The sequence below is a fragment of the Pseudophryne corroboree genome, chromosome 5 (genome assembly GCF_028390025.1).
Source record: "Pseudophryne corroboree isolate aPseCor3 chromosome 5, aPseCor3.hap2, whole genome shotgun sequence".
Classification (NCBI taxonomy): domain Eukaryota; kingdom Metazoa; phylum Chordata; class Amphibia; order Anura; family Myobatrachidae; genus Pseudophryne; species Pseudophryne corroboree.
In genome coordinates, this window is record NC_086448.1 from 778,885,215 (window position 1) to 778,893,367 (window position 8,153).

Here is an 8,153-nt window from a genome sequence, read left to right on the forward strand (position 1 = left end):
TGTTTAATTTTAATATAATATTATGTACTCCTGGCTCCTGCTATAACCTATAACTGGCACTGCAGTGCTCCCCAGTCTCCCCCACAATTATAAGCTGTGTGAGCTGAGCACAGTCAGATATATATATACATTGATGCAGCACACTGGGCTGAGCAGTGCACACAGATATGGTATGTGACTGAGTCACTGTGTGTATCGTTTTTTTCAGGCAGAGAACGGATATATTAAATAAAACAAACAACTGCACTGTCTGGTGGTCACTGTGGTCGTCAGTCACTAAACTCTGCACTCTCTTCTACAGTATCACAGCCTCAGGTCAATCTCTCTCTCTCTCTCTCAACCCTAATCTAAATGGAGAGGACGCCAGCCACGTCCTCTCCCTATCAATCTCAATGCACGTGTGAAAATGGCGGCGACGCGCGGCTCCTTATATAGAATCCGAGTCTCGCAATAGAATCCGAGACTCGCGAAAATCCGACAGCGTCATGATGACGTTCGGGCGCGCTCGGGTTAACCGAGCAAGGCGGGAAGATCCGAGTCGCTCGGACCCGTGAAAAAAAACATGAAGTTCGGGCGGGTTCGGATTCAGAGAAACCGAACCCGCTCATCTCTAGTCAGGATACTGCCGTATCTGGACGACTTGTTAATCCTGGCAAATTCCCCAGATCTTCTCCTGTGTCATCTGGATATGACGGTCCGGTTTCTAAAAGCCCACGGGTGGCTCATCAACTGGAAGAAATCCTCCCTGGTCCCTGCTCAGAGCATGTTGCACCTGGGAGCGCTATTAGACACTCACAACCAGAGGTTGTTCTTGTCTCAGGAGAAAGTCCTGAAGCTTCAGGACAGGATTTGTTGCTTTCTTTCTCGTCCGCAAGTGTCGATACATTCGGCTATGCAGGTGCTGGGCCTCATGGTGTCAGCATTCGACATGGTGGAGTATGCTCAATTCCATTCTTGCCCCCTCCAGAAGCTGATTCTAGCCAAGTGGGATGGCCTGCCTCACCGGATCAGGTCTCACATGATCTCATTGACTCCGGAGGTCCATCTGTCGCTGCTCTGGTGGCTCCAGGACCAACAATTGTGCAGGGGCCGTCCCTTCTGAATATCCAACTGGGTCCTGTTGACGACAGATGCCAGTCTAAGAGGTTGGGGCGCGGTGCTGGAGCAGCACTCCTTACAGGGTCGGTGGACCAAGGAGGAATCTCTCCTCTCGATTAGCATTCTGCAGTTGCGGGCGGTCTTCAATGCATTGAACCTGGCCCAGCATTTAATTCAGAACCGTCCTGTTCAAGTACAGTTGGACAACGCCACCACAGTGGCTTACATAAATCCTCAAGGCGGCACTCGAAGCCGTTTGGCAATGAAGGAAGCCTCACGGATTCTACAGTGGGCAGAACACCATCTACCGGCAATATTCATTCCGGGAGTCCTGAATTGGGAAGCGGACTTTCTCAGTCGTCAGGACGTGCATGCCGGTGAGTGGGGCCTCTATCCAGAAGTGTTTAAACTCCTCGTGGAAAGGTGGGGTCTTCCAGATGTGGATCAGAGTGGCGCGGGTGCGGGTGGGGCGGGAGTGCCGCATGTGGGGGAGGGGTGTCTGCCGTGGGTGTGGGAGGGGCTGGAGTGCCGCGGGTGGGGGGTGCTGCAGATATGGGTGCTATGGGTGGGAGTGCCGCGGGTGGGGGAGGGGCGGGGGGTACTGCAGGTGTGGGTGCCACGGGTGGGAGGGTGCGGGGAGGAGCGGGGCTTGTGCCGCGGGTGGGGGCCGGATGATGTGGAGGCTGTGGGTGCCATGGGTGGGAGGGGGGTGGGTGCGGCAGTCAGAGGTCGTCCACGGCATTCTCCTCCGGACTGTGTGGCAGCTGAGCAGTCACTGGCTGCAGTGTCACCAGGGTGCAGGGAGTGTACGGGGAGGGGGGAGAGAGGGGACTGGGCGGAGATGGGGAGGGGACTGGGTGGGGATGGGTGGACCGAGGGAGGGGACTGTTCCTGGCCTGCATGCAGCCACACAGATTTGTGACTGTGACTCCGCCCAGCGTTAGAAATGCAGGCACAGAGTCACAGGGCTAATATATAGGAGATTTATAGATAGATATTTATATTATTTCTTAATGCCACTCTCTGCCAAATAAGGGGGAAGGGGGGGGGGGTGTTGCGTGGGCTCCAGAGATATCAGTGTACCGGGCCCCAAGATTGCTGTTGCCAGCCCTGGATATATCACTGTTGGTGAAGCTGTTGCTTATCTCACACTCTCTAACAGCGGGCACAACCAAATCCCCTCTTGGCTAGCCTAACCTCTTGCTATTACAGTACATCTTATTGAAGTCTGGATCCCGACAACGACCCCCATGATAAATTGCCCCATAATAATATTCCAAATCACCGTGATTTTCTGCGTTAAGGAATGTTCATTTTTGGGACATTAACGTAAATAGTAAATTGGTCAATAGGGTCTTCTGCCTAAATTGGAAAGAATGACGTCACTGGACTTTATCAGAAGGTTATATCATGACAAACATCTGATATTTCAAGGACATTACGTGACAGCAATCTATAAACACACTTCACTTCTGAGACATGAAAGGTGAGAACAGGAAATCAAAAGCTAAAATCCGAAGAGAACTGAAATCATAATAGAACGGCCTTAAACGATTGCAGAAACCCCAGTTATGAAATGTTGGCTACGAACTACGGCAAATAACTTATCTTTAATAAAGAAAAATTTGAAGCTACCAAGATGTAATTCACTTTGGATCTTAAAACAATAAATAAAATCTATTTGGGAGTAAGAGGAAAGACTTTGCATTGAATGAGAGCCTGAATAAATAATCGTCCTCTACTGTGCAAATGTTAGTTTATTTTGTCACTGGCCTATTACAAAGTGAGTTAAATAAACCTAAGGATTATGTGTGAGGATAAGACAGACTAAGTTGGGACATTACAATATGATCATTTGTTTTTGTTCTTGAGATTTATCATATGAACTGTTCTCCTGTATAATATTTACAGAGGAAACGAGGCCGTGATAAAACGATTTTGTGGTATACTTCAAAGAACAGTTTCTGTTTATAAACTGTCAGTTGCAGCCAACCTTAGGCATGAGGTGTTATAATTCGGCACTCGTACAAGACGAGATAAGCCTTGAGTTTTCTGTTCCCTGAGCACGCTCAGTGTGTATTTCTGCAGGTGTCAATTCTCTTCTGCACCTGATCATGCTTAGTCTGTGCTTCAGACCCAGATTATCGACACAGCAGTACAGGTGGCCGCGTAGGGCCTAGGGGGACCGAGGTGGCCTGCCTGCATCCTGCTCTGTCACTGGCGAATGCATGTAGCCCTTCTGCTTTTACTATAAAATATCAGTTAGCATCACACGGCCAGGAATAAAGAATACAGATGTCTCCTCCTACCTGTCGAGCTACCCAGAAATCCCAGTTGTTTTCCACGGCTGCAGACTCCGGACTGCGCATGCGCTGTGGTGATACGGTGCACATGTATGGACGAGCCTAGTGTATGTCATGCCGTGTGAGACAGGTTAAATCACTTAAGAGGCCATTCAGTATGGATTTATGAGTAGTGGTGGTTTAATTTAAACACAGAGGATCACCAAAAAGTCCAAGAAGGTAAGTTTGGGCTGAGGATGAAGTGACACATGAGTGGCTGGTATGATGCATGGGGGGGATGGAGTGGCATGGGAGGTTCCTGGCACAGGAGGGTAGGGATGGCCATTGGTGGGTTATCCATTGATGGTTACCATCGAAGGTACCATCAATTGATAACCTCGATGGAGGGAAACTATCTGTAAGGGAACTATTGATGGTTTTGGCCATCGATGGCCACCCTTACTTTAATATTGAGTGAGTCACGGGCCAATCAGGGCCCGGGGGCGTGGCTTTGCCGGTGTCCGGGGCGGAGCTATGTCTGACATCCTGAAAGATAAAAAAATAATAATTGATAACTGTTTAACATCGATGGCGGGAAACCATCTGGTTCTCCCAATCGATGGTAAAAGTAGTTAACATCGGCAATAGAACATCGATGATTTCAAATCATCGATGGTCGATGGCCATCCCTACAGGAGGGAGCTGTAGTGATACAGTGGGGGGCTGAAGTGTATTATGTGGAACTGTTTGTTACAATGTAATTTATGTTGATCTTACTTTTTCTTTGTATTTTGTATACATATATACATATACAAATACTGTATATACTGTAGAGAGAGAGAGAGAGAGTGAAACAGACAGACAAACATACATACATACAATAAAGTAGAATATAATCTGGATGTAATGGAGTAGGGGGTCCTAAACCTAGCCAAGGGCCCATGGGATCTTAATATGGCTCTACATACCGTATCCCCAAAGAGAAAGGAATTAAGCATATACTCCAAAAACGGTTTAGAAAGTTATGCTCAGGCCCAGCCAGGATAAGAGCCGCCAATTAGAGTTACAGGTCCTATGACAAATTTTGATCCTGGTCACTCTGTCGCCTTTCGAAATGAGTTTGAAAAATGTTATTTCTCAATCTATTTGTACAGTGAAAAATCTCCTATATATTAGCCCAGATCTGTGACTTTGTGACTCATTTGCTAACGCTGGGTGGAGTCACAAGGCTGGGCGGAGTCAAGTCACAGATGTGGCCTAATATATAGGAGAATATATTGGCGAATCGGATAATATATAGCAGAATAGGATACTACATAGGAGAATAGGATATATATATATATATATATATATATATATAACAGTGAATGCGTGGAGAGAGCAGCGGCAGCAGCAGCAGGTTAAGGCTCCGTACAAGCACCGCCCCCCGCCGACAGCCATTGGACTCATGGTGGAAGACAGCCCTGTGATTGGCCGCCCGTCCTGCTAGCAGCACAATCATTGTCTCCCGCTGGGTCCCCGCTCTCTTAGGCGGACGCTGCTGGTCACTGCGCTGAGAGGCGATGGAGAGTCCGGTAAGGTGCCCGTGTGCACCGTCCCCTGACACTGAGCCCCTCCCGGTCCACGGACTCACCACCTGGTCCCTGCAATATAAAGGGAGCTGAGGATGGTCTGTACCACGCAGACCCCACCGCTCCTGTCCTCCTGCGTGATCCTGCGCGGGATGAGTTACATCCTCTCCCTGCTCTACGTGGCCTGGGGCACCAACTACATGTCCGCCAGCGTCCGCCTGAGAGAGCGGGGACGCAGCGGGAGCCAATCACTGCTCTGCTAGCAGCACGGCCGGTCAATCACAGGGCTGTCTTCCACCATGAGTCCAATGGCTGGCGGTGGGGGTCGGTGCTATTACTGAGCCTATACCTTGCTGCCACTGCTGCTCGCTCCGCACATTCCTGCGCTCACTATGTACTGATATATATATATATCTCCTATTCTCCTACTTATCCTATTCTCCTATGTATTCTCCTTTATATTAGGCCACATCTGTGACTTGACTCCGCCCAGCGTTGTGACAAATGAGTCACAAAGTCACAGATCTTGGATAATATATAGGAGATACCTACCTCCATTCCACCCACAGCACCCCCGCACCCGCTGCTACACCACCCGCAGCACCTCTCGACCCCATCCGCGCACCCCCGCACCCGCCCCTCCCCCACCCATGGAACCCCTGCCCCTCACCCACCTGCCGCGCCACTGGACCCCCAACACCACCTGCGGCACACCCGCCTTTTCCCCACCCACACCGCCTCTGGTTCCCCTCCCACATCCGCAACAGCCCTGCACCTGCCCTACCCCCATCACCTGCGGCGCCTCTGGACCCCATCCGCCGCACCCCCGCACCTGCCCCTCCCCCCACCCACAGAACCCCTGCCCCTTACCCACCCACCGCGCCACCAGACCACCAACACCACCCGCTGCACACCCGCCCATTCCCCACCCACATCGCCTCCGGAACCCCTGCCACATCCGCAATAGCCCTGCATATGCCCCACCCCCAGCACCTCCACCGCTTCCCCACCTGCAGCGCCTCCGGATCCTCTCCCCCATCCCCCATCCACCGCCCCCAAGTCCCCCACCCACAGCACCTCCCGACCCCCTCTCCCATCCGCGCACCCCCCCGTATCCACCCCCCCCCCCTCCACCCGCAGCGTCTACACACACCCTCCCCCATACGCGATAACCCCCGCACCCACTACATTATGTACAGCGTGCACTGCAGCCGCTGTTCACGCCCTCGCAAGGTGCTACGCCCCCTTCAACATCGGATGCCCTTTCGTCGTGCAATATGTAACCACTAACAATATTAGGCTTTAAGGTAATACTCCATATCATATAAATATTGCCCAGCCAGAGGATGTTTAGGGGTTATGGGGGCGTAGCCCCTTCCGACGGTGTGAAGAGCACCCGTAGGGTGCGATGAATCACCTAGTTTATTAAGTAATTAGGTAATTAAACTATTCAAAATAAAATGCGGCACCGCCTCATACTGTACTTATTTTTAAATCTCAACAACCTGTATGAATCCCCTGTTGCGCACTCCTAATTTTAAACAATAAATTCAATACTTATATATTATATACGTACAATACCGCTGCAATATTGTTGATTTTTTTTTATGAGTGAATTAGATGAAGAACATGCATTTAAAGGAAACTGATACAGGTTGAGTATCCCATATCCAAAATGCCTGGGACCAGAGGTATTTTGGATATCGGATTTTTCCGTATTTTGGAATAATTGCATACCATAATGAGATATCATGATGATGGGACCCAAGTTTAAGCACAGAAAGCATTTATGTTTTATATACACCTTATACACACACCATGAAGGTAATTTTACACAACATTTTTAAAAACATTGTGCATTAAACAAAGTGTGTGTACATACATACAATTCATTTATGTTTCATATACACCTTATACACACAGCCTGAAGGTCATTTAATACAATATTTTTAATAACTTTGTGTATTAAACAAAGTTTGTGTACATTGAGCCATCAGAAAACAAAGGTTTCACTATCTTAGTCTCACTCAAAAAATTCCGTATTTCGGAATATTCCGTATTTCGGAATATTTGGATATGGGATACTCAACCTGTATTTAAAATGATTTTAGGTTAAAAAAAATATATTTTTTTATATTTGTAAAAAAAGAAAAAGGAGATTTATGATAGACTTACCATTGTTAAATCTCTTTCTGTGAGGTACAGTGGATTCCACAGGGAATAACATCGGGGGTGTAGAGTTGGATCTTGATTGTGGGCACCAAGAGGCTAAAGCTTTGACTGGATGCACTGCACCGCCTCCACTATAGCCCCACCTCCAGGCACTGGAGCTCAGTTTTATTAATCAGTCCAATGCAGTAGCAGGTAAAAGAGACGGTAGATGTTAGTCACATAGAACCACATTCTCACAACAGGAGAAGGGACTAGCGGCTAATGCCACACAAACCCAAAGAAGCTAAGTGCGTCAGGGTGGGCACCCTGTGGAATCCAGTGTACCTCGCAGAAAGAGATTTAACCATGTCAAGTCTACCATAAATCTCCTTTTCTGCAGTGGGGTACACTGGTATTCCACAGGGAATAACATCGGGGATGTCCTAAAGCAGTTCCTCATGGGATCGGGCACAAGAACGCAGTGTCCAAAGGAAGCATCCTGGAGGCGGAAGTATCAAAGGCATAGAACCTGATGAACGTGTTCACTGAGGACCACGTAGCCACCTTGCACAATTGTTCTGCAGAGACGCCACGGCGGGCCGCCCAAGAAGGTCCAACAGTCCGAGTAGAATGGGCTTTGATAGCAGCAGGAGCTGGGAGCCCAGCCTGCGCATAGGCTTGTGCAGTCACCATTCTAATCCATCTGGCCAAGGTTTGCTTATTCGCAGGCCAGCCACGTTTGTGAAAACCAAACAGGACAAAAAAGGAATCTGACCTCCTGATAGAGGCAGTCCTTTCCACATAAACACGGAGAGCCCGTACCACATCCAAAGATCTTTCTTTGGAGGACACACCAGAAGAGAGGAAGGCCGGAACCACAATCTCCTGGTTAAGGTGAAAAGATGATACCACCTTAGGCAAATAACCAGGGCGAGTTCGCAGAACTGCCTGGTCACGGTGACAAATCAGAAAGGGTGGACGACAGGACAAAGCGCCTAAGTTCGACACCCTGCTAGCAGAGGCAATAGCCAACAGAAACACAACCTTAAGC